The sequence below is a fragment of the Catharus ustulatus genome, chromosome 6 (genome assembly GCF_009819885.2).
Source record: "Catharus ustulatus isolate bCatUst1 chromosome 6, bCatUst1.pri.v2, whole genome shotgun sequence".
NCBI lineage: Eukaryota > Metazoa > Chordata > Aves > Passeriformes > Turdidae > Catharus > Catharus ustulatus.
The window spans coordinates 44,859,026-44,885,447 of NC_046226.1; the positions used below are offsets into that span (position 1 = coordinate 44,859,026).

Sequence of the window (26,422 nt, forward strand, 5' to 3'; positions counted from 1 at the left end):
TGAATAGGAACGGAGTGTTTAACATATACCTACATTACAGATAGGATCGTGATAAACAAAATCAAATAAAGCTTGATTGGAATATTTTATTACTAAAGATCTTATTTTCATGATGCACTACAAGGCAACTTTTGTAAGAGATATGTGGTGGTTGTTTAAACATGTTCATGTGGATGCTTCAAAATCTTGCATATATATTTTAACTAAAGAGAACCTTGGGTAGAAAAGTTAGGATCTAGATCTGTATCTGAGCTATCCCTCTGCTCCAGGGTTTGGTTCTTATCTCTCTTTTAACGATGTAATTTAAAGACAAAACCATAGTTCAGTTTCCTTTTTGAGAGAGAACAAAGTTCACTTTATGAATGCAAGGAAAAAAAATTAGTTGATGATATGCAAAGTTTCATAGGTTGTTTTTCTCTGACCCCTTTTTTTTCCCAATAATCTTCATATGAACTGACTTCAATTTTCAAGGTACTCATTAGTAAAATGAAAATAAAAGGAAGAGTTTTAGAAGAGGAGGTTTCTTGTTTGTTTGTTTGTTTCTCTAAATAAGAAGCAAACAGAAGGCAGATTGTGAACATAGAGTCCTCGAGGCACAGATGTGTCTGACAGTGTTAACTACCAAGGGTTTGTACTTCAAATTTTCCCCCTTGCCATGTTACTTTAGCAGAAAAAACAGTGAAATGGAACCTGCCACTTAACAGTGGTTAACACTTAATCTGGTGTTTCAGATCCATGCTTTCCTGTCACATCACAGGCTAGATGTGCACCTTCTTGCCATGCCACTAGTTTTTGAATATGAAAAGAATAATATCATCATTTATTTTACTGTCAAAAATCTCACCCTCATTTTTGCAGAAGTTCTGCACACAGATCAATGTAATATTAGTGAAATTGCTATCATAGAGCTGAGACAAAAGTGAGTCAAGAAAAAGTTTTCTTTCTTGTGATAGATGTTTGGATTATATTTGCAGGAATGTATCCTTAGAATTTTTTGGAACGAGTAGATAGATTCACTAAAAACTGGCCAAAAGTGGACTATTTTGTTTTTTATTTTTAAGACTTGACTTCGACTGGTATATAGCAATGCTTTCATTACTGTCTGCACCACCTCAGCAAGTTCATGATAATTTGGGTCAAACATTTTTTCCTGAATATTTAGAAGTCATTTGCCATAGATTCATCAGGCTAGCCTCAGGGATACAGAGTCTTGGAAACACAATAATGGGAAAAACTGCCTTTGCTCTTTATTCTTCTTTCAGCATTTAATACCACACCTCATGGAACAACTCCACACCTCCTTTCATGTCCTTCCTATCTCTCTGGTACATCCTTCCTCTAACCAGGAGCCAGCTCATCTCCCTAATCTCGTTTTGCTAAACACCTTTCTTTTGCTTACAATAACTAAATATACAAATGGCCAAAAAGCAGTCTAGATGGCCCTGTAACTTGACAAGCCACACGTCTATAATTACGCGTGAACCTCATCAGCTAACAAAATACTACCATCATGTTCTAACACCTTCTCCTTTTCCCTTGGCTCTGATTCCCCAACCACTTCCCTCTAGCTTCCATGACAGCTTCTCTTTGCATTTCTTTAAAGACCAACAGCATATTGAGGGAAATGTTTTCCATACTGCTAATATAGCCTGTGTGACTGTTCAGTTGTTAGTGAATAATGACAATAATAACAGTAATAATTCTGTTTGTATTCATGTTTGGCTCTCATTAGATGCTGACTCGTTGCTGGCATAACAGCCACTCAGATATATGTTGCAGCAGCAGCCAATATTTCATGTGGAAGTTCACTTTAACCACTATCACCACCAACACTTCTCTTTTGTTATGGGACTAGTCTGGTTTTCAACAGTAACAACCACTAATTTGCCTACTTTAAAAGAAAAAAAAAAAGGCAATTGTGTTTTTCTCTTTTCCTTTTTGTAAACTCTGTTTCATATATTTTGTTTTAGTAAAGGGCATCTACCTGGAAATTGTAAGGTTTCTCTTTAGGGCTGGATTCTGAGTGAGAAGCAACCAGAATAAAGAACTTGGGATGGAGACCCAAAACAGCAAAATGTCTTGGGGAATATGCAAATTTTCCCATTTGACTACTACTTTTTACATTAATTGATTCATTCAATCAACAAACTGTGCTTCTTCATTAAATATGTGAGGGCCACAGCACAAATTAACTAGGGCAGAGAAGCTGGAAATTAAGCATAAAGAATTTTATGCTAAACTATGCAGCTTTCTGATGATCCAGCCTAGTTGATAGAAGTATTTATACCATGTTACAACCTACTTCCTGACTAACCACAATATGATCACACTTCTTTTGCTGATGGAATAGGAAAAGTATATTTCAAAGAGGAGATGTAGTGGAGGCAATGCAGGGTTCATGGTGGGAAGAGTCATTCTGCAGAGCTGACAGGCAGGGTTTATTTGGCTGTTGACTCCTCTACCACATTCCCTAGTACCAAACTGGGACTTGCTGATCTCACCTATGGAATAGCTCCATCCAGGATGCCTGCTTGCCCTATATTCCTTCCCAAGACTACCTCCCAAAGTGAATCTCTGTCTACAAAGGAAGTTGTCCTCACTTGGGTGGGGAAATAGCCCAGTGGAACCCACTGACCCTATTTCAGAAAGCTGCTGTCAGACCATTACTTTTGCTACCACTCAGTTTTTCACATTCGTGTGGTTTTGGTAAACATTTACTTGGAGCCCAGCTCTATCCATGCAGTTTCTTCATATTGTATTTGTTGAGAAAAGAGTAAGAGATTGCAAAACCACTTCCCTGGCATCCCACTCCAGTGGCTGCACGAGGACTGTCTGCTTTACCACTGGTGTAGCAGCAGGCTCGCTTCCCCCCAGTTCCCAGGAACCTCCCAGAGCCACATGGCACTGGGACAGTACTTTACATATATGCCACCACCTGTTTATGCTCACTGCCTTTATTAAAAGCCACCAGAAAATGGGAGAATGAGGTTTCCTTGCTCTTCTACAGGTAAGTGGAGAAGCTGTGGGAAACGATGTCTCCCCACTTCTGTGAAAGCCAAGAACACCTTCCCACCTTCCTTGTCTCCCTCCTGCCTGTGGCTAGAAGAGCAACACTTCCGTGGCGTCGCTCCTTCTCACCTGGCACAGCAGGAGCTGCCCATCCTGTTTCCATTGATTTCCCCAGTGGTTGCGTTAAACAATACAATGGAGTATTTATGTGTCAGTGTTAGGAGCAGGTTATTAAGTAAAACCCACCGTAAATAGAGCCGTTAATTCAGTTGCTGGCATGGCTCTCTGTTATCTCCTCAATACCTCCCAGAGGGTATTAGCCTTACCCTTTCGTTTGAGTTGGCAGCAGAGTTATTTTTTTGCACCTGCTGCTCTACTCCGATAACAACACAGGTCAGCTTTGATTTGTTGGAATATAAACAAAAAAAGCAAAGCCAGGCATCTGCCTCAACAGCCGGGGCTGGTTTGACGGTAGAGCTTTTCCCATTGGGTTTTGTACAAATGTGCTCTTTCAATTCTTACGTGAGCTCTCTTCTGTTTCACAAATAGTCATTGCTACAGAATAACTGGTGTCAGAAAAGAGCTCAATACTATTCTTTTCTATCACTGGAACCAGTCAAAGCAACACTCTGTTCTAAGACTAAAGTCAGAAGAAGTATCATGGAAAATACACAAAGAAAATGCTAAGACACAGTGGTTCAAAATTACTAGGAAAAAGCAGCAAATTAAGTGTAAACAGTAAAGGAAATTTTTGAGAGATAAAGAAAACCTGAAAGACTGGGAGGGTTTGCTTTCCCATATGAACCCCCACATACTCCATCTCTTAATTTATGATTTCACAGGGAAAAAAATAACATTGAGTCCATGAGAAGTAAGTACTCAGCTGGGAACTGAGCTACTTTTAAGTTCGGAAAATTAAGCCTGCAGGGCTCATCTACTCTAATAGCATCTATGGTGATGGAAGAACTGAAACACTGAGAACCACAGAGCAGAGAAGGAAGAGTCCGCACACACAGCAAAGGCAGTAAATAGCACAAAACATAGAAATGAAGGAAGGAACCAGCATTGCATCCACATTACGAATAGGAAAACTGGACACTGAGCTGAAATTATTCACTTAAGTCACATAACATAGACAATGGAGAAGTCAGTATAGCTCATATCTTCCAGTTCAAGCTCCATTGCTATCCATTGCATCACGTCTCTGGGAAATCTTTCAACATGCAGATGAGTTAGGTTGAATGTGGTTTTTTTGAGGGCAGAGAGAAGGTATTAAGAGAAAGAATTCTCAAGAAAAAAAAAAGAGACCTGTTCAGACTGAAAACAAGATTCTTCTATGCATCACAGCTATTATGTGACTAGTAGAGATTTGAATGATAAGTTAACCAAACAATTAAACCTACACTTGAAGAATGAAATCAAAAAAGCTGCCCTTGACCTATGTATGATCCTGAAAATGAACTAGAAATTCCTAAGCAGATCTGGCTGAAATTCAGAATTTCTGTTCTGTGGAACTGTGGCTATTTCTATGGGGGGGGTTCCTTCCTGTTTGTTTGTTTGTTTGTTTGTTTGTTTGTTTGGGGTTTTTGGTTGGTTAGTTGGTTGGGTTTTGTTTGCTTGTGTGGTTTAGGATTTTTTTTTGTTGGCTGGGTTTTGGCGTTTTGTTTTTTTATTATTATTTTCTCTTTTAATCACAGTAAAAGAAAGGAATTTTTAAAAGAAAGTTCCCCGGCAATAGGGAATCAAATGACATGCAAAAACATATATTCAAGTTGTTCAAGGATCAAATGTTCAACTCTGTTATGTGGAATTGTTTGTGAAAGACAGAAATGTGAAGCATAAAACTGAGGTACACAGGCAGTAAAATCACCCCAGAGCAGCTGTGCTGGGAGCAATAAACTCGCCTAACATGGCTGTTGTGCATATGGTGACCAGGGAACCCTCTGCAGAGCCCAACCACGCTAATCCTGAAATGCAGGCAGCCTCAAAACCGAACTAGGATGTGAAGTTTGTGATCCCACTCATTCTTTTTCACTGAACACCTTTATTCTCCATCTTCCTGCTTATTTCTTTTACTTTTCTTTTATAAATTTTTCTTTCCCTTTTTTCCCTTTCTCTTTAATTCTTTGCCTTTTAATTGGTCAGACTGACTAAGCAGGAAAAGTAATTTTTCTTCAATATATCATAATCCTGTCACCAGTAAAACAGAGTAAAATATCATCTTCAAGTATCTATCACAAGAATGCCAGGGCTTACAGCAACTGTGGAGAATGTAGCTGGTCTCTGGGAAGGAGGATTGAGGAGTCAGAAATCAGGAAAAAAATTTTGCTTCCTCCAGTTCTTTTTGCTCCCCTCTACTGCTATGTATCTCAGTCATCAATGTAACTGGAGAGATTTCCCCAGTAAAATCAATGAAAAATTTCCCGACTATTTCAAACAACAGTTTTCCTCAAAAGTAGATTTTTTTACAATGGAACTATACCTATTTTAACAATGTTCTGAGAAAGGAGTATTATCAGAGATCCTTATAACAGTTATTTGCAGGTAATGTGGAGTTTTTTCTTTGTTTCTTTTTATCTTTAATGATTAAGTTTTCATTAGATTTTTAAACATTGAATATGTGTCATAGCATAAGGAAGCCTGATGCTTTTATCTGCTGTTTATAGTCCACAGTTTGGGGAAGGGCAGCCCTGGGCACCTCAGCACTCAGGCCACGCACGTGCTCCTGCAAAAAAAACCCCTACTGCAGCACAGGGCAAAACCCACAGGCATGGAAATGGATAGCAGTCCTGTCTAGGACTCGTGTCACGAACAGCCCCTCACTCACTACAAGACAATGCCAGTCACTCACAGCTACTGACACAACTGACATGCCAAACACCAATAGCTGTGCATTTTAAAGGATTAAATCAAGGAGCTATGCAGATTAGAAAACAGAAATGGTTGAAATCGGGGAAAAAATATTTGAATTCCTCTTTTAAAAGTTATGGGAAGAAAGCCTGTGAAGGAGATAAGGGATTTGGAAATTTTATGAGGAGCATCTGAGGGAATTGGGGCGTTTTAGCCTGGAGAAAATAAGGCTCAGAGGAGACTTTATCCCTCTCCACAACTACCTGAAAGGAGTCTGGGTGTCAGTCTTTTTTCTCAGGTGACAAGTGCCAGCATGAGAGAACATGGTCTCCAGCCGCATCAGGGGAGTTTTAACTGAATATCAGGAAACATTTCTTCACCAAAAAAGTGGGCAAGCATTGGAACAGGCTGCCCAGGGAAGTGGCAGGGTCTCCACACCTGGAGATATATAAAATACTTGTAGATATGGCACTTAAGGAATTGGTTTAGTGGTAAACTCAGCAGTGCTGAGTTAATGGTTGAACTCAATGATCTTAGAGATCTTTTCTAGCCTAAATGAATCTATAATTCCACGAACTTAGGGCAAGGTGTTTGTTGTGACTGTTGGAATCGGCAACAGGCAGACAAAGAAATTTATGGGATTGGTTCCCATCCAAAAATATTTAATCATTTAAGACTTTAAAGAAGGAAAGGAAGTTTCTACTTGTTGTTACAAAGTATTACAGCTCCATCATTAAAAGTCTTAGAGAGGGCAAGGATATCTGCGAGTCACTAAATGTAGAAAAAACTGTATCTGTTTCATTTCATACATTCTAATTTTGATAAGTCTATAAGGATATCTTACTCATCTAATCACATATTAATTCAGTCTTCTAAAACTTTTTCATCTCCCTCTGTCAGGGCAGGTGCCTGGGAATATTAAGAGTCTTTTATGTGAGTACTATGTTAGATCTCACTCAAAAGAGATGAGAACAGCACCCTTGAGTGTGTCAGAATTTGACTCCCTGATAAAGCCCCTCCAATCTATGAGACAGTTGCTTAGCCAAGCATACTTTGAAAGTGCATCATCAAGATGCAAGCTTTTAAACTATTGTGTAATAATAATTACATGTTGCAGTAAAAATCATTAAGAAAGTTTGGGGGTAATCACTAGATCATGGACTTAGTCTGATTCCTGACCGTAGCATCTTGGCCAGTTTTACAAGGGTTCTTTATCTATATAACAACATAAATTAGCTAACTTCTCAGTGCTAAATGAAAGAAAACCTGGGACAGTTTTAAAAAACAAAACCAATTCTTCTTGTGATGGCACTACTAATTTAGGCAGTAGAATATATTTTTACACGTAATTGCTTAATCCTTACAGACTTACAGAGGCTCAGGAGACTATTCTGATTGTGAGTTGAGAAAATATCTCAAATGTTTGTTTCTGTATCCTTCCTCCATAATAGGAGGGAACTTTTATTCTACACTTTAGGTAAAATTACTTTCTTTTCACCATCACAAAGCAATTCTCTTTTATTACCCCATCTCATCGGTTTATAACCAGTGATTACCCAGCCCCAGCTGGCTGTTCCATCTACTAGTTCTCATACTCTTTCCTGTGAAGCACATTTCACAAGATCAGCAGCAGAATAGGCAATGATAGCCATATGCAATGTCAGCTTTTGGAAAGGCAGCCTTTGAGGGCTCTTCCTCAGAAGGAGACATGCAAAATGCCAAATGCCAGTCGATTGCTCCACTGGCTACATGACTCCATGTTTACTCATTCTCACCCGTCTGTAGACCAATGACCAACAAATGCCCCAAGTATTCTAGGCATTCAGTGAGGGATTTGGTGCAAACTGCAACCCCAGTAGAGCTCGAAGGAGATCTCATACTAAGACTCCTGATGACTTCCTCAAAAACCAAATTAATCCTTATTTTTTTTTTGTATACCAGCTGTGAGAACAAATCCTTCTCTGCTTAGCCTTTCGATCAGCAGTGTTACTCATGAGTTTCACTGTCACCAAGTTTACAATGTACCCTTTTCTTGAAAATTTACTGAAATACTTCCTGGGATCATCACAGACCATAATACATGTAAGCTGCAGAGTGTGCTGAGACAGAGACAGTGAGGGAGAGGTGCAGCTATTTGTGGTTAGAGATCTTGAAGTGCCCTTGGACGCTGCCTGAGCAGGTGAAGCCAGAGCACTTTGCTGAAGATGATGTTGAACTTCACCAGTGCTCACAAGGCGCTTATTATTAGGAAGAAAATTCCATGAGCTTATGGCTGAAATTAAGTAGTAGTGAAGCTGTGAGATGGGACAGAGACTTTACTTCATTAAACATCACAAACTATGCTAGCTACAAAAATAGGGTTTCTGTTCATTTCCTTGTGGACAGCAAAGCCTTTACATTTTGCTCTACCACATCCTAATATTGTGTGTCATTAGTAATGACAAATGACAACTAAGTTTGTGGCCGTTTTCTTTTTATGTGCTGCTTGTTGCAGGAATGCCTATACCTCAGCAAGAATACCTCCTTTACAACTGTAGGAAGGCTGATGAGAAAGAAAGCTCTGTAAGACCACAGAAAATCCCATAAAGAGTGGGCATATTGCCCTCAGATTAAGAATGGGTCATTCATCTCCCTCTGTATCTTGATCTGAGCACACTGACGAATTTTTAAGCCAGACAGGTCTGTCCTGGAACATCCACTTTCCAACCTGTCTCTTTGTACAGTAGGTCATTGCCCCAGTTCACAGAGATGGTATTCATAGTATTGTAGAAAGAGGTCAGACCATTTTGTGAGGATTGAATCTGAACAAGTTAACAGCAGCAGAAAGCATGTGTCTGTAGACTCCACAAAACAGATCCAGGCTATGTTGCAGTTAGTGAGAAGTTTTCCTGGTTTGGTCTTGTCACTAAGTTAAGCATATTTATAAAAAAGCATGGAAGGGGTGAACAAGGAAGGAATGCTAAGCGCTGATTCTGGAAAGGTGTCATGGCTCGTGGGCAGTTCTCTGAGTTTGCTGAGTCAATAAAATCATTAATCCTTTTCTGTGAGAATTGTACATAAATACACACTTCTTCAGCAGGTGTAGAATTCCATCCTCACAGGGGAGTTCAGTGCAAATTGCTGTTGGACACACAACAGACTAACATGTCACTCCTGTCCGAACACAGACGCACCTACAGAAATCCTTATTGCTCCTCTCTAATCTCTCTCCATCTTAATTTCTGGATGATTTTTTTTTTCAGTTTGATCTCTCTCCACTGCAGTTTGCTACCTTGTACTTCCCAGACAGAACAAGTACACGTTAACAAGAAAATTCACTGGAAATGAGAGAAAGGAAACTGAGTGGGAGCCAAATGATTTAATTTCTCACTTGTCCAACTGTCCTATTGTCTGTTTCCACCACTGCTGAAAACCCACAACAACCTGAGAATATCTAAAGTAAAAAGAAATTACTATGGCAATACCACAGCATATTGTCTCAGGTGACAAGAGGGTAATAATATCCCACGTTAAACAGACCACGTTCTACTACCTAATCTCACTACGGCTGGAGTAAATATATGGTTGTCACTCTATAGGCTGCTGTGAAGTGCGACCTAACTTGTGCCGGGGCTAGCAAAGAGATATTCTGATCTGATATGAGAGCCTTTATTACCAGGACTAGGAGAAAATATGTGTTTTTACCATTGTTATAGGTTTTACAGGTGACACTTGGAGTAGAAAAAACCAGAAATGCTAAATGCAAGGGAACATCGACTCTCCTAATGATAACCTCGTCTCTGCATACAGGACCAGTGCTCAAGGGGGAGAAGGGTGTCTGGAGGATGGCGGCTCTAAGAAAGCCTCAGGCACACTTCATAAACCCCTGAACTGGAATTCCCAGTAAATTGACTCATAATATCTCTGTTTGGCTCTGTACAGACTCTGATCCATCCTGACATCCAAATTTCACAGCTAATGTTGAAAAATTAGAGGAGAGCATTGAAGTGATTAAAGGATGGAAAAGCTTACAGTGAAACAGGTTGAGATCCTTCACTGTACTGTAAGTTTCTCCATGAAAAGGAACAGGCTTTGGAGCTCAGACTACCACAATTATCAGAGATGAGGCTGAGAAAGGACTTGTCCCCAGCTAACTACACAAAGAACAGAAATTTCCTACCCAGGGGAACTTCTCAATGACAATCAAAAGACAACAAAATCATGCAGCTGAATGTTAAAGCAAGACCATGTCAGACTGAAAATGAGATAAAATATTTTTAGAAGAATGGTATTTAAGTGCTGGGGCACTTAAAAACATTCTGGGGAATTTCCCATCACTGGACTTCTGGAGGTTTTTTTCAAGATTGGATGTTTTCTAAAAGATAAGCTCTACTTGAAGTCATGTAATTATCTCCGAAAAATTCTGACAAGTCTCATGTTGTTATTGCAACAATCACTTGGTTTTGAAAATTGTACAGTACAGGAATCAAACTGTCATTGTGATGTTTGTAAGTGAAACACCCTAATCCTGTTGTTTTTCTGGTTTTAATTGCAGACATTTTCTTTAGTTTCTGCATTTGCATTAAATATGAAACTGCTATATTTTCCAGCTCTGATATTTTCTACAGTGCAAAATAGATCAGACAACTGGCTTAAACCCTGCAAATTTCATGTCAAAGCAAAACTTAAAGGAGCACTTTCAATTTCACTGAAGTTTTCACAAATTGCAGAAAATACTGGTGCGTGTTAGATCTGTTTAACACAACATCAAGTAAGACAAGTATAAATAAAATGACTAAATGAAACTTTTACCTCAAGGTATATTTCTGTCACTATGAGCTCGTTTAATTCTAATTATTTGGTTCTAAAAAATGGCAAATATAGGAAAGAAAGGATATTTGGATGTACTTGAGAAGCAAACACAACATGCACCTTTAGATGAGGCAATCAAAAAGCACATTACTGATATAATTGAATAACTCTACAACAATATACACACAAATATGTGCCTAAAATATCTCACAGAGTGAAATGCAAACATTTGTCACTAAGTCCATTATACATATTTTACAAAATCAACACAGATTTGGAGTAACCTTTACATTCTTTTCTACAACTTAAACAGCTGTGTCTATACCTTAAGGGGCCAGTTCTGGTTCTATTAAAATAAAATTACCTTTGGAACAGAAACAAATTAAACAAGTAAAGACACTGCGGGCCTCACACTGTATTTACCTACCCAGTGCCTGAGCTGGGTTCTGTGCAGTGTTCTTGCTTAGACAGAACTAAGATCAGCAGAACCTCCTTCACCACTCAACTGCCAAGAAATTGCCTTAAGACTGAAACCAAGCCAAATTATAAATGCACTTTAGGGTTTTTTGTTATAAACACCATGTCCATCAATATCCTCATCACTAAACTGAACCGAAGTACGGTCATTGTGGAGTGCATCCCAGTTCTGTGACACAAGCACTCTCAATAGCATTGAGCAAGTCCACCTTTTCACCCCTTGTCTTACTGAACAGGTGACAACTCTGTTGACAAAAGTAGCAGATTTAGGGCCCAGAATATTATTAGATACATCATAATAGAAAAGATTCTCAGGATCTGGCCCCACTCAAACACAAACACAACAGAAATAATTACATAGAAGATACAAGTTCAAACCAGGAAAGCAGAAATCTTTATTGCAGCATTAAAAAGCCTTTTGAAATGGGCTTAGCTGCTCTTCCAAAGTGGGAAGGGAGAGGCTTAGTATGGTGACCAGGAGTCCAGCAGACATTTTTTTTCTTTTTTTAAAATTATTTTCACTGGTGTTATTTTAAAGGAAGTACATTTAAGGAAAAAAATAAATACCCCAAACACCTTACCTCATTTAGCTGCAGATTCTGGAGTGGAAATCCTGAACTGAGGCAATGGGAAAACTGTCTACAGAACAGTAGGTTGGGTAAGCACAGGTACTAGGTTATGTCAACTAAAGACTCCCAGGAGTGAAGATAAATGGATGTGATACTAATTTTAAAACATTTTGCTGAACACTCAAGCAGCCAATAGGGGAATTCCTTAGGTCACTTCCTGTTCATTTGATTGGATCTGCAACGACAACAACCAAGATGAGGTTGAGAGCGTTTGCATAAGGCCAGCTCAGTCCTCAGCATTCAAAGAGAACAGGTCTAACCGGGTTACACGCGTGGCTCCAGAACAAAAGAAAAACCTGGTAATGGATGAGGGATTGATTTCTTTGTAGTTGTTTTTTTTAAGACCATCCCTTCATTTTTATTTTATTTTTTAAATTGAGGTTATTTCAGGTAGATAGGGAGATCATAATTAGAATGGGGATAAGTGAAAAGCAGGAATGTCCTAAATTAAAATTAGTCTGGAAATAACATTAGGAGATGCATGGTGTGGAATAACCCTGTGCTAGCAGGGAAGTGAACTAGGTGAGCCCATGTGATGGGCTCAATCGTTTCTTTTATACTTTGAGAATCCTGAAAAATCAATGAAATGGGGGTTTATTGGTCTTTCAGCTTCTCTGGGTGTTTGGGAGTAGGTAAGAAAAAAAATGAGGAAAAAAATCATCAGTGTATGGATATATGGGGTTGAGTATGAAAGTTCAGCTATATGCAGGTTAGCAGGGCAGAGAATCAGTAGACGTGCTCAGTCCAAAGTTTCCCTTTACCTCTCCCGCTTGCAGCCATGAACCTGAGCAGGAAACCAGGTGCTCAAATGAAAATAGGAAGTTTTTCATGACTTCACTAGTCAAACAGGCACCAACATGGAAACAGTTAAAAATGCACTAAAATGTGGGAAGGTTCTGAGGTTTCATTAATTTGTATGCATAAAACAAGAAATGCTAAATATTATTATTCAGTGACTGTTCAGTGGTCTGTGTGAAGTGAATTTTCTAGTCTTTGCTCATTTTTGGTCCCAAGTCTCATCATAAATCTTCCCCTGACAGATGCTGACAAGAGTTCTCAGTGCTAGATTTACCAAGCGCAGGGAATGAATTGTCCTTCAACATCCAGAGATACTATTAATTATTAATCGAGGCTCATTGTCAATGTAGGGGAAATATTTCACGAATCTTATTTATGCTGAACCTGATTTCAAGATAAATAATGGATCTCAGACTCAAGGAATGTCACCTTTGTTCCTATCATCCACACTAACGTCAATTAAAAACTAAGTTCCTTCTGTTTGCATAGGTAAGGTGCACCTGTGTACAAGTGTTCTTGGGAAGATTCAATTTTTTCTCACCCAGGTTAGGTCAAGTTCCATGGCTTCCATTGATTCTCACCTATCAAAGAAAGTTGTCCTTGAGGAAGAAGAAAGATGGTAAATATCCATCTTGGATAGCTCCATTGTCTTGCAGTTACGACACCAAGGGTTGAGGTTGTCCCTGCAGACAACTAGGCAACTAGTTTGATAGGCCTAGCACTTGCAAGAGTTCTCTAAGCATTCATGTCACTGAGTCCAAGTATCTGCATACCAGGTCATGTCTTGGTGAGTATTTATAGCTTTCATCATCAAAATAATGCCTCAGCATAATATGAGCATGAATGATCAGTCCAGAGCAGGAAAAGCTAAGAAGCAAAGAACTAGCAAGCAGTAAAGAGCACTTTCCTTCCTAGGAAGGATGCCTTTAGCAAGAAACCCAAGTCTTACATTGTGCCACTAAGCAAAACATGAGAGATTAAAGAATCACATTGAAATACATCTCATCTGTATGCTGCAGAAGCACCACAGGAGGATGTGACTACTGGATTTCAATATAGACAGGGAAAGCAGAATTTTCCTATTACTAGAACGACCATCAGCAAAAGCAGAAGAAAAATGGTTCCAGTGTGGTACTGAGACTAGAATGTCACTTTCTGTTTGTGTGACTGTTGGCCTTTTCTGTTTCAGCTCCTAAGGGCAGAGACAGCTTTGGTTGCTAAGACGCAGAATACTTCCAGACAGACAAAAAAGCACATTGTACCAACAGGTCTGGACAGGGTGAAGCTAGCTTGGTCGGCACACCAGCATGCATTATTTATTACTGTGCTATTTTCAAAGGCAGGGTGCCACACAGGGTGGTGACTCCCTAAATTTACTGCCCTACCTGGCCAACTATGCTGCCCCCATGCTCCCAAGTATGCTTATTGACACTTACATGTGGTTCAGCACAGAGAGGATTACGGGTGGCTTTCGGAGACAGTCAGGCCTTTCCCTCTGCTTAGCCTTCTTCAGCGCTGCAGCCACAAAATTAACATGAATTTGGTCCCCACACAGTTCTAGGTGGCAGAGAAAACATTAAAAACTTTATAACTAGGAACTTGGAGGCCACAATCAGAGTATGGCAAAAGTGCCAGCACAGATTCCCAGAATTAATTTAATTATAGCCATCAAGCATCAAGGAAATTACCTAAATCTGTCTAGATTCTTAAACTGGCGTCTCTTACTGTAATGTCTGACATCTAATGGAAACAGAGAACAAATGTATGGTAATTTCTATTTTTTCATTAATATTAATCTCAGCTTCATTTGTTAAATTCCAGTGAAATATCAAAAGGTGGGTATAAAGCTGATATGTAGGTTAGACATGCCAAGCAATTTGTGAATACAGAGTATGAGACTCCTGCCTTCATTCTGCTGCAACAAAATCAGAAGTGATTCATATACTTTCATGGAAAATAATACACTTTCTGTGAAAACATCACTAGAGAAGCCAGAAGAAATAGGACAATTTCCAAGCTGTGTTCTATGTTACAGGCAAATGCCACCTATTACTAAGGTTGGCCATTACTTAGGTTTGCAAGACTTTGTAATTTTTTCTTCACAGTTTGCTAAATTTTAGCCTTTAGCTCTTTGGCTAGATTGAAATTCTCCATCATGGACATTTGCTATGCAACAAGATTTTGAGTAATTGTCATTCATACTAGTATATATGTTTTTGTGACAAATTCAAAAAGCCTAAGGAAGGTGCTGTACTTTGTATTTATAGTGATAAATATTACTGCCTTCTCTTTGCAAAGCTCAGGAACATTTATGTTTGAAGCATGGATTGATTGCAATAAGCTGTCGAATTAAGAGTGTACTATTTACCATTCCAAATATAATCCAACCAAAGTTAGCCAGTTTAAAGTTTATGAACAAATCACAGAATCACACAAAGGGAAGGCTTGGAAGGGGTCACAGTGGGTCTTCTGGTTCAACCTTCAGGGCCATCCCAGAACACACAGCACAGGATCGTGTCCAGGTGGATCCTAAATATCTCCATTGGGGGACATTCCACACCCTCCCTGGGCAATCTGTTCCAGTGCTCGGTCACCTGTACAGTAAAGTGGTTTTTCCTCATGTTCAAGTGGAACTTCTGTGCATCAGTTTCTGCCCATTGTCTCTTGTCCTATTGCTTAGCACCACTGAGAAACGCCTGGCTCCATCCTCTGACACCCTCCTGTCTCACACTTACAGACATTGATAAGGTCCTCTCTGTCTCTTCTCGAGGCTGAACAGGCCAAGCTGCCTCAGCCTTTTCTGATAAGAGAGAGACGCTGCATTCTTCCAGTCATCTTTGTTGTCCTTCACTGGACCCACTCCACAAGCTCCAAGTTTTGTCCTGAGGAGCCCAGAACTGGACACAGAACTCCAGGTGTGCCTCACCAGGGCTGAGCAGAAGGGCAGGATCTCCTCCCCTGACCTGCTGGCAGTGCTGTTCCTAGTGTCCCCCAGGATCCCCTTCCTGCCCACTGCTGGTCATGGACAGCTTGTTTGCCACCAGCACCCCCAGGTCCTTCTCCACAGAGCTGCTTTCCAGGAGCTCAGCCCCCAGCCTGTGCTGGTGCAGGGGTTGTTCCTCCCCAGGAGCAGGACCCTGCACTTGTGTTGAATTTCAGAAGGTCCCTCTCTGCCCATCTCTCAACCTGTTGAGACCCTTCCGAAGGGCTGCACAGCCTCTGGGGTGTGGGCCACTCCTCCCAGCTTTGTGTCTGCAGGGAACTGCTGAGGAGCCTCTGCCCCTTTCTCCAAGTCATTGATGAATTTGGTGAACAGGACTGGGCCCAGTATTGAACCCTGGGGGCTCCAACCAGACCCTGTGCCACTGATCGTGACCCTCTGGGATCTGACACTCAGCCAGCTCTCATCCCACCTCACTGTCCATTAATCCAGCTCACACTTCCTGAGTTTGCCTACAAGGATGTTGTGAAGGACAGTGTTGAAAGTCTTGCTGAAGTCCAGGGAGACAACATCCACTGCTATCCCCTGGAATCATAATCCACATGATGGATTCATGAGCCAGAGCCTTGTTCCCTCAGCTTTCTTTTGCAGCAAGTGTTCTCCACTTCCTGGCTTCACAAGGCTTTCCTAGCAGATAAAAAAGGCTATTCCTGTACATCCACCAGCTTGAAAAAGCAGATTTTCCAATGAACTCTCCATTTGGTCCAGCAGCTACTCTCAGTACAACTGGCAGAGTCCTGTAGTGGGGAGCTAAGGCTTTGTTCATGGGATTAACCCACAGGCACTCAATGCTGAAACAACCATTTCTATATACCACTTATTCAAAACCTAGAAACTGTACACAGGGAGAAGAACTAAGAGAACATTATTAACATTGTGACAGGTTGGGAGGCGCAGTACTTAGGGCACAGACTAGAGGGGTACTCATTCCAAGGGAAGCCACCCAATACTATGCATACAGGGAGTGGCCCTGAGCTGTATTTGCTGCACATGAATCAAACTTGTGCTGAAAACTTCTGTTCATTTCCTCATGAGTTTTCTTATGCTGTTCATCCTCATGGTATTTTAGGTATTATAGTTAAACATGTACTTATAATGTAAATAAACATTTAATATATGTAGATTAGTGTATTACATTGTACTAATACATTAGCACTAACATTACAGTATTAGCACAAAAACATTTATTGATCTTTATGAATCCCTAGCGGGGTAAGAAAGTAACAACTTATTGTCCCTATTTTAATGAAGAATCCTGGAAAGATCAAGACAAATGTGTTTATTAATTCAAGGTATCCATGTTGAGCTGCCTGAGCACCATGTATTTAAAACACTTAGTATTCTATAGTTATGTAAAGTACTGAAAACGCAGCTACCTTAATTCTCATTTCAGATCTTAGTACTTAGCAGTTCTGTAAATCAAACTCCTTTTCACCCAGAAGAAAAGGAAAAATTGATTTTTTAAAAATATTGTCAAATATTGGCCTAGAAAACTATGGAGTCTAGAAAACATTTTGTTTGCAATTTTCCAGATGTAATCAATTTCAAGAAAAAACCATTACAGGTTCTACCAATCATTGTCTAGAAAAGAAATTTATGATTCAACGTTGGCAATGGTCACAGCAGAATAAGAGCTTTGCAGACAATTCTGTGAAGATTCACATTTTAAACCAATACAGCTACATATTTTAGTATTTCTACAGCTTCTTCACATACATAATAGTCATCAAGTAGACCCCAGCTTTCTGTGAGTTGATCTGATAAACTGAAATCATTGAGTAACAAAGTTCCTTGGTTGTCTATGTTCTCCCCAGGAGAAGAATGTATCCTGAAAATCCATGTATGCTTCAAAAATGGTACTGGATAACCTGATGAACAAAGGGATAAAAGCAAACACCCTCAAATTTCTTTTCCAGAAATCCATCTCCCAGCCAGAAAATACCATTTAAGCACCACTTCTCCTATTCCTGGAGAGAACCCCCACCACCTTGACCCTTTGGTCTCCTTGCCACACATAGCAGATCAAGAGTTTTATTTTTTTTAATTTTTTTTAACATCTCAGTGGTTTCTCTCATCATGCCAGTCTAAAGGTATAGAAAAGGCAAAATCATGCTTGCATCTGTTAATTGGAGAACTTGCAGAAAAAAAAGTTACTTAAGAAACTATGCAAGGAACACTGCAAAACTATCCATGCTATGAGAGAATGTTTAATAAGAAAAAAAATAGACATCTGAACTGAGAAGTAGAATGGGGACAGGGAAGAAAGAAAGAAACAATAGAAATAACATATTAAGTTTTCCATGGAAAAGTTAAGCGTAATAAATGGCCAGAATGAACTGTCAGGGCAAACACAAATTGTTTGTACAAATACTGAAAGAAAGAAATGCAAATCCTAGAGATAATATAGGTTTCTAATGAGTTATTTATTTGTTTTCGTCTCCTCAGTGTGCAGGTCAAACCAACTCAATGCACCATTGTTGCACAAACCATTGGGAATAAACTGGTATAAGAAACAGGAGACAAAATATTAATATTAATAAATAATGTGTGTGACAAATAAAAAGATATGTAGCAATGAGGAGGCCATAAAATGCAGGGCAGCATCAGTTACGTTTTGCTTCTGGTTTGAAGAAAAAATGTTTAAAATTTGAAAGGAGTCAACACAATGAACTGGTAAGAAATTATTTACAAGACTATCTTTTACCTATATGAGTTGACACAGTCTCCTGGACTTCTGTGAGATTTTGACAGTGTATATCTAATAGTATTTTTATGTAGCTGTGTATACTGCCTTTTCAAGACTCCAAACTATTTAATTTATTATGAGGCAATACTGACTGTGCAATGATGTCTCAAAGAAAAACTTCATAACTATGCAATAGAGGGTGTTAAACAACAAGCAGGGCAAAATGACCTAATGGGTCTTTTCTATCTGTTGTGGTTTGAATCTCTTAGCAAACACTTTGAAGCTGCCAGAACCAAAGCAAAATTATGAGAACATAAAGAAGGCAAACACAAAGTAAGGCACAAAGATTAAAAAAGAAAGAGCACAGATAGCATGAGATAAACTTTTACTAGGCCTCAAATACTTCTGCCGTTACATTAATAAACCAGGACATGATAAAACCACAAGGAATCAGGAGAGGCATAACCATTCCTGAGTATTGCACCTCTCACTCCCAAAATTTGGTGCATATAGAAATTACAGGTTTGTGCTAGGACCACAGAGATAGGAACTGGAGCACAGTTGCAGAACTTAAAAGAGATCTTGTGTCATGTGGTTGACATTGTAGTACAATTGTAAGGAAAGCAGGAGTAAGCACTGTAAGTAGTGACTGTATTTCACTATATTCAGAATATATCAAACATTTTAGGAAACCTGCAAGTGGATACATGGCTCCCAGACACAGAGTGCCGATTTTTACGAGGCAGTGTGTCTTACCAAATTAAACTTTTCCGGGTTTAAGAATGCTGGATTCTGTAAGAGCCCTATGGAGTCATTTAAAATCTAAATGGCTTGAACATTCCCAAACTTAAAAACTGTTCAGAGAAGAGAATTTGGGTTGACCTAATCTCTAGATCAGCTAATTGGGTTATAGGTCTCTAATCTCTAGAAGAGACCTACAAGGAGTGTGCATAATTTCTGTTATGTGCAGGAAAAGCAGAAAATTGAAAAAATAAGAGCAGCAAGATGCTACGAGAACACATTAGGAGTCAATAAAATCGGATTGAAAAGGAATGGCAAGGCCAGTTACATGAAAAAATGGGAATTGTTCACACTGTAATCAGCTACCTGCAAGGCAGTCACCCTTGTAATCCATACAGCATGGGAAAATGAAGCAGAGATGAGGAGTCAAGTACAACCCTGGACACAACTACCCATGTCCAGATTTAGATCAAGAGCAGTTTAAGGTCAGGGTGGCACAACACATGTCCTAACTGAGAATCCAGAGACAGACAAATTGAGGTGCAGAGCAACTGACTGAGAGATTACAGATTTGATTAGTTATGAGGGATCTGTGGTAGCACTGCTACTCCCCTGAATTGCTCAAATAGCAATATGCCCAGCAAAGACACATGACAACATGAGTATGTGGGTGCCCAAGATCTTCATGACATTGAAGAGCAGGATTCTGGATGAGTGCATTTTCGTGCATGTCTGCGTGCATGTGAGTGAGCATTGCATGACTGAACGACTGCAGAGGGGATAAACTGAAAACTTCTTATGCACATTTCTGTCTTGGTGTATAAATGTCAGCTGAGTGAATTTGAAAGAGTACATTCATGCATTTGGGAAAGGATATTAAAGAAGATTCCAAGATTTCAGCTTTAGTCAGGCAATGGATATATCTGCCATTAGGTGAAGTTGGACTAGCTCCACAGAAATGAGTGAAGGGGGGTCTAAGAACTATATAGGTACAAAGGACAATAAAAACCCAACCCTTCATGGTTCAAGTTAGCCTTAGGAGTCATACCAGAACACATCTTTTGAGGGCATCTCAAAGCAAGCAGCTACCTGCAAGATAGAGATGTGAACAATTCATCGGCGAACTTCCAATCTTTGTGATTATGAGAGGATTTCCTTTGCCAACATCTGAGCAGGGGAGTGAGGGTTAACCCTTGAACATAGCTATAGCAGGCAAATCTTTTGAAACCAGTTTATCCCAGTTCCAGTAACTACACAATGTGAGATGCAAATATCAAGTTTATGATTAACTGTGTTAAAATTCCGTGGAACTGTAAGTGCTTTTATTTGTTTGTATAATGAAATTGAGACAATGCACCCTTTCCTTACTATGCTTTCACTTTAATAACTTCTAAAAGAAAATCTTTTACTGGATCATGTGTTATATCTTTGTATGTCCAAAGAGTTTTCTTCACATCCTTTAGTTGGAAGGGGAGTTAGCACACTATCTGCCAGGGAATGTGCATGTCTGATGTATGCGTGACCAGGGGAAATATCGTTCTGAGGAAGATGGGGGATAGAATAAGCAAATATTTAACACTGACCTCATTGGGAGTCAGCTGGTTCCTACTACAAAACTTGCACTGTGGAGAGGCACTTTTTCTAAGCAGGAAAGAGAGACGAGTTCAGAGGTCTGGGTTATTCCTCTGGTTCTGTCAGAGTCTTTCAGCAATTTGCCTCTCCAAGTCTCTCAGCCGTGATGCTGAGGTGGCTACCCTTCTTGAAACAGGGTAACACTATAAAGATGAATACTTTCCTGTTCATGGGGCATTCCAATGTCCAGTGCTTATGTCTAGAGATGAAGACTCTGCAGTTTATTAGTAATGCCATAAAGGGAGATCTCGGATATACCAGGCTATGTACCAGACTACTGTGCTAGCACTTATCATGCTAATTAAACTTGAGAGGCACAGAAGTTCAGCCTTTATCCTTGGAGTTCTGCTGCATTAGTATTTGAGGTGGACTGTTCATGTCTGATACTCCTTATATTTTCCAGATGCCTTTTACTCGGCAAAGATTTCCTGTTTCTTATCCTCAAATCTGGCATGTTGCTCACAGATTAACGCACATGTACATCACTTTTTCCAGGACAGGGGGCCAGTGTAATTCAATTCTGTGGGTGTTTGCACTGAGGAGCTTCATCTGCCTCTTACAAACCAGACTATTCAATCTGGAAGGTGACCATGTGAATGAACAGTATCACAGGCACTGCAGTGAGGCACTCTGACATGAAGCTGGCACCTCATCACCCCTGTATAGGGTTACTATGTAACATTGCATTAGTCAGAATTAATGACTTGATTTATTTAGAAAGAAAAGCCTTCTCCCAGGTTTCTCCCATGCCCTTTCTGAAATGGCTTTTAGCAGCTGGCATTCTGCATCTGTGGGAGGAAAGAATGAGAAGAATTGTAGTGACTTTAGTAGGATTTATTCTGTGGCTTGCAAGCTGGGCTCAGTGACCCACAGCAAAACAGCCCTGAATTTCAAAGGAGTGAGTCTCTCCTTGAACCGCTCCCTAAGACAGTGAAAGCCTTGGAGCTGGAGTTGTGATCTCCAGGAAACTTCATCACTGGTCTCATGCCCTGCAGGAGATCCTTCTACTTACATGCAGACATATTAAAGGCAGCAATGTCTTTTGCCACCACCCCAAGATTCCCAGGTGGGAATCAGTCCCCCACTGAATAAGGAGACAGGTGGCTTTACCATGCACCCCCCACATACATATACATATTGCAGAAATGCCTCTTTGGAGCATACCTGTGGGAAACACCTACTGGGGCTATCAAATCTGGAAGAAAAAATACACACAGACTTTCAGTCAATTTTTGTACTGGGAAATGGCACCATTGCTACTAAAATGGATTGGATATTCTGTTCTTTCTGCTAAGTACATCACTTAGTAAATGGTCTTGATGGTCTAATCTAAATGAGGGACATATACAAGATCTGTAGATCTGAGCATTTATGCATATGGACAGAAAGAGGAAAAAAAGCATGTTCTTGGATCACAACACAGGAAACACAGTAAAATATTTTAGTATGCCCAAAATTTACAAAAGAAGAAATGGAGTGGAGAAGAAAAGGAAAGAGGTGGAAAAAACAAGAAGTTTCAACTTCATAGGAAATGGTACAGTCACTTTCCATATTTTGCTTTCTCCACCACATATTTGATTGTATTTATTTGCTTTTTATATTTATCGACGGCCTGCAATGGTCCTTTCTGACCTTAACCATTCTGTGATTTTATAGGACACTTCAGACTCTCAGGGACCTCAAAACGTGTCTAGTTTAGCCTCCCGTTCAAACCAAAGCCAGGTAAGTACAGTAAATTCACGAATACAAGCCGCACGGAGTATAAACCGCATATCCGGTGTGTTGGCAACATTGTTGCCTTTGTCAATAGATAAGCCGCACCCGGAATATTAGCCGCACTTTAGTTCGCTGCGAACTTTCACAAAGTCGTCATTTAGTAACACAATCGCGGGATCACCGGGGCTTACTGGCTTACTGCCGACCTCGGAAACATTGTTTCCAAGTGAAAAAAGACACACCCTTTATTTACAAGCCGAAAAAGACAGGAACAATAGTGTGGTCATTTTGCGAGCATTCCCAATGGATCCGCGTTGCCTTTAAACAGCCGCTCAGCCGCGAGGGCAGGCAGCTGAGCTCCGAGCGGAGCCACATCTCCGTGCTGGCACAGGAGCGGCCGCCGCAGCCCTCGCAGCCCCGCGGGGCGAGCGGCCGCTCTAGCCCTCTCCCTGCGGGCTGAGCGGCTCCTCCAGCCCTCTCCCTGCGAGCCGATCGCCCGCTTCATCCCTCTCCCTGCGGGGCGAGAGGCTCCCCCAGCCCTCTCCCTGCGAGCCCAGCCAGCCCCGCAGCCGCACAAGACTGAAAACACTTTAAAAAGTACAGAGAAATATCACACACTTTTATCGAACTGCCGAGGTAACTCGCCGAGGTAACTCACCCCGATAACAACCCCCGCCCCTCAGTAACGCCGCCATCCACAGGCAGGCAATAAGCTGTTCTCTGATTGGTTCATCGTCGGAACAACAGGAAACCATGGATTTCAAACTGTTTCGGCTCGGGACTGGACTGGTATGATGCTAGGTAAGGGCAGATATCACATTTTTGTTCATAAATTAGCCGCACCCAAATATTAGCTGCACTTCCGGGTTTCCACCAAAATTTTTGTCTAATTGCTGCGGCTTGTATTCGTGAAATTACTGTAATCAAACCAGGTTGCTATGGGCTTTAGGGCTGTTTTGTCCCTCCAAAGCAGTTTCTTGTTCAATCAAGTGCATTTCATTAATTTAAAATACTGTTATAACTATCATTGTAACCAGTCTATCATCTAGACTAGTTTTAAATGTTCCTCAGAATGGTGCTCATTCCTCTTCCTTTACAGACTCTTCAAAGATTTATTTATCACATTCTGGCCAGAAGTTTATCCGACTCAGTTTTGCCCCAGCCATGTTGAAAAATATACTCCAGTTATAATCCACTGTCATAATCTTCTCACCATGTCACTTCATCTTCTAAACTGTACCTCATACCTCTTTTCACATCTCCAATAATACTGTAGGTAGAGGTACCAAGGCACCATAAAATCCATTGTCTGTAAGGATACAAGTTGAAAGACAGCAGCCACCTGTTCATGTGCAATTGTGTGCAGTAAAAAAATAACAGAAGCAAATTCCCCTGAAAATAATGGTTAATTATATGTGAGCCCAACCATTGTTAAATATTACCTTCAGCATTTTTCTCCACATAGCATAGTTGCATAAAATAGATTCCATTCCCAGCACTAGGTCTCATCCCTGGAAAATCAATGGCAGTGGAGGCAGGTAAGCCATGATATGTTCATGCATGGATTCATTGAAAGATACCACAAGAAAGAAATTATGCTAGAACTCAAAGGCATATCAGCCATCTTACTATTCCAAACATTCATCATATAAATACTGTAACATATGAATTTGGTGTGAGTTTCTAATGGCATAATTCTTCATGGAATGTGATTTGTTTATAATAATACGAAATACAGAATGTGTCATAGAATCCTGGTGTAAAATAATTTGGTATGCAACTTCTAAGGCAGGAACATAATGTTCCTATTTGCTGTCACTGAACTGTCATTAAAATAATGAAAAAGATGGGGGAAGAAGGGGAGAGAGACTGGCAGTGATTTATGAAGCATCATTTGGTAACTATTACTGTTCTTTGAGATGCAAGTTGAAAACCACAATCTGTGTATGAAATGAAGGCCACATTTTAAAATCACCATCAAGATCAGATTTCAATAGTTTAAAATTCAGAATGAATTTTTATTTTACAAATACATATATTTTATATATATATGTATAAATTTGATTGAAATTTCTCAGAATAGAAGTGACCATTTACAATATTTGAAAATTAATAAAAGCATTAATAAAAGCTTTAATAAAAGCTTTAAACTATACCATGTTTTTGTGTAGAGAGCTGAGAGCTGATAGGAAGAATTATTTGCTGTTCTCTTCTGACAGAGTACACTGTTAGTAGCCAAGCTAGCAGATTCAAAAATTCACCTTCACTGGATTTTTAAAATGCCCTGTTAGCATGGAATCTCATTCCCAGTCATGGGTTTCACAACTTGGTTGCCTGGGAGCAGAGGAAGGAGCCCAAGAGTACAGCGATGCTCTGATGATACTCAGTTCAGCCCTGGGGTTGGCTCAATACTTGGGTGCTGCATTTGCCTATTTAAAATCAGCTCCTCTTTACAAATACCCAGTGGTGTCACTGCAAATAGCCACACCACCTGGCATTTTTCAGATTGTTTCAACTGCAAATTTTATAGACAGATGAGTCCCTTGGACATAGGTATGAAAATAACAAATCTCCTATACGAAAGGACAATAAATCATGACTCAGGTGACTCACTCTCTGCATAGGGGATGGAAAATGAAAGAGTAAGCCCTTGAATAAGAACTGACTGAGACCTGAGTGAGACCAGTTACTGAGATAATTAGCTAAGGTCTTTTCATTTATACATTAATGAACCAGAAGATCAAAGACTTTGGCTAGGCCTGTAACCACGACTGCAACATTGTCTTGCTATGCAATAATGAACTCATTATTAGCTGCTTTCATAAATTACATGTGGTAGACTATTTTATTTTTAATACTGTATATAAAGCACAAAAACAACTACAATGTTGTTTTAGAAAATTTTAATTGCTAAGCATGCACTTTCATGTAATAAGCACATTCTTACTTTCAGCTGATTGCTGCTACCAATTTTGTCCTTTCACTGGAAATTTCCTGACAGATGGCAAACCTTCTCTTACATTGTGGAAGAAAGGGGAAATAAGTGACTGAATGACCAAAGTGAACTTGAAGTATATTGCATCACTTGAGAAAAATCTATAAAATCTACCTCAGAGGTAGGAAAAATAGATTAACATGCTAAGATTACATAAGATTGAGAAAAGTAAATATTCTAACACTCAACTTTACCCCATGCTTTTGTGCCAGCATGTTTCTGCCATTTAACATATTAGGGACAGATATGTCTGGACCCATGACCGCAGAGTTGATGTTTAGCTTGGAAAATTATGTATGTAAGGCTCTGGAGCTGACCTTAGGAAATCTGTAATGTTTTTCTCCTGTAGACTTTCTGCAACACTGAAGGCAGGTTGTATGATATTTATCTTTCAGGTCCAGAGCTGTAAACTTTCTATCATCTTACACAGCTGCTGGGAGAATAAACGTAGAAATGTTCACAATCTGTAGTTGAGAAAAGTTTACAAGCACGCATTTGATTGAAACTCCCAGATAAAATCACAGCAGTTCATGAAGGAAGTTGTTGACTGTTACTGTTGGCAGTAAGATGTGATATGGAGAAAAACTTTGTCACAAATGGGCAAGTTATTATTATGTGGGCATGTTAGTATATGCTCTCTTTTAAAATGGCATAAGAAAGAAAGGTATTTTATCTGCTGGCAAAGTTTCTGATGCAAAAATGATATGTATATTCCCATTTATTTATGACCCACTCAGAAGATCTGACACTGCTGGGGAGAAGTTTAAGCTTAGGCATTAAGCCATCAGTTGCTACAGTAACAGCAATTATTCACTGCTCTGGGACATAGGGTAAACCTGACACATTGATTGCCTCCCCCTCCTCTCCCGTCCGCCCCCTAAATTATTTTACTTAATGATTTACCTTCAAGCCGTCGATCGGATGATTCATAGCTCAGATGAAAATAATGGCGAGTGAAATCCCAACAGTTGAACAGTTTATTCAAAAACTCTTTTAGCCTGGAAATTATCCACAAGGTAACATTTTTCCATGTGCTTCATTAATTTGAATTGCTCTGCAAACTTTTGTCAACCCCCACAGTTCTCACCAGGTATTCA

General features: G+C 39.9%; 1 protein-coding gene across 1 annotated transcript in view; it reads right to left on the bottom strand.

The window, feature by feature from the left end:
• EHF (ETS homologous factor) overlaps positions 1 to 11,789 on the bottom strand; it is a 30,726-nt gene extending 18,937 nt beyond the window's left edge. Inside the window, exon 1 of the mRNA XM_033063264.2 lies at positions 11,709 to 11,789. The gene's annotated coding sequence lies outside the window, so the exon portion shown is untranslated. The remainder of the gene's footprint in view (positions 1 to 11,708) is intronic.
• Between the last annotated feature and the right edge of the window lie 14,633 nt (positions 11,790 to 26,422).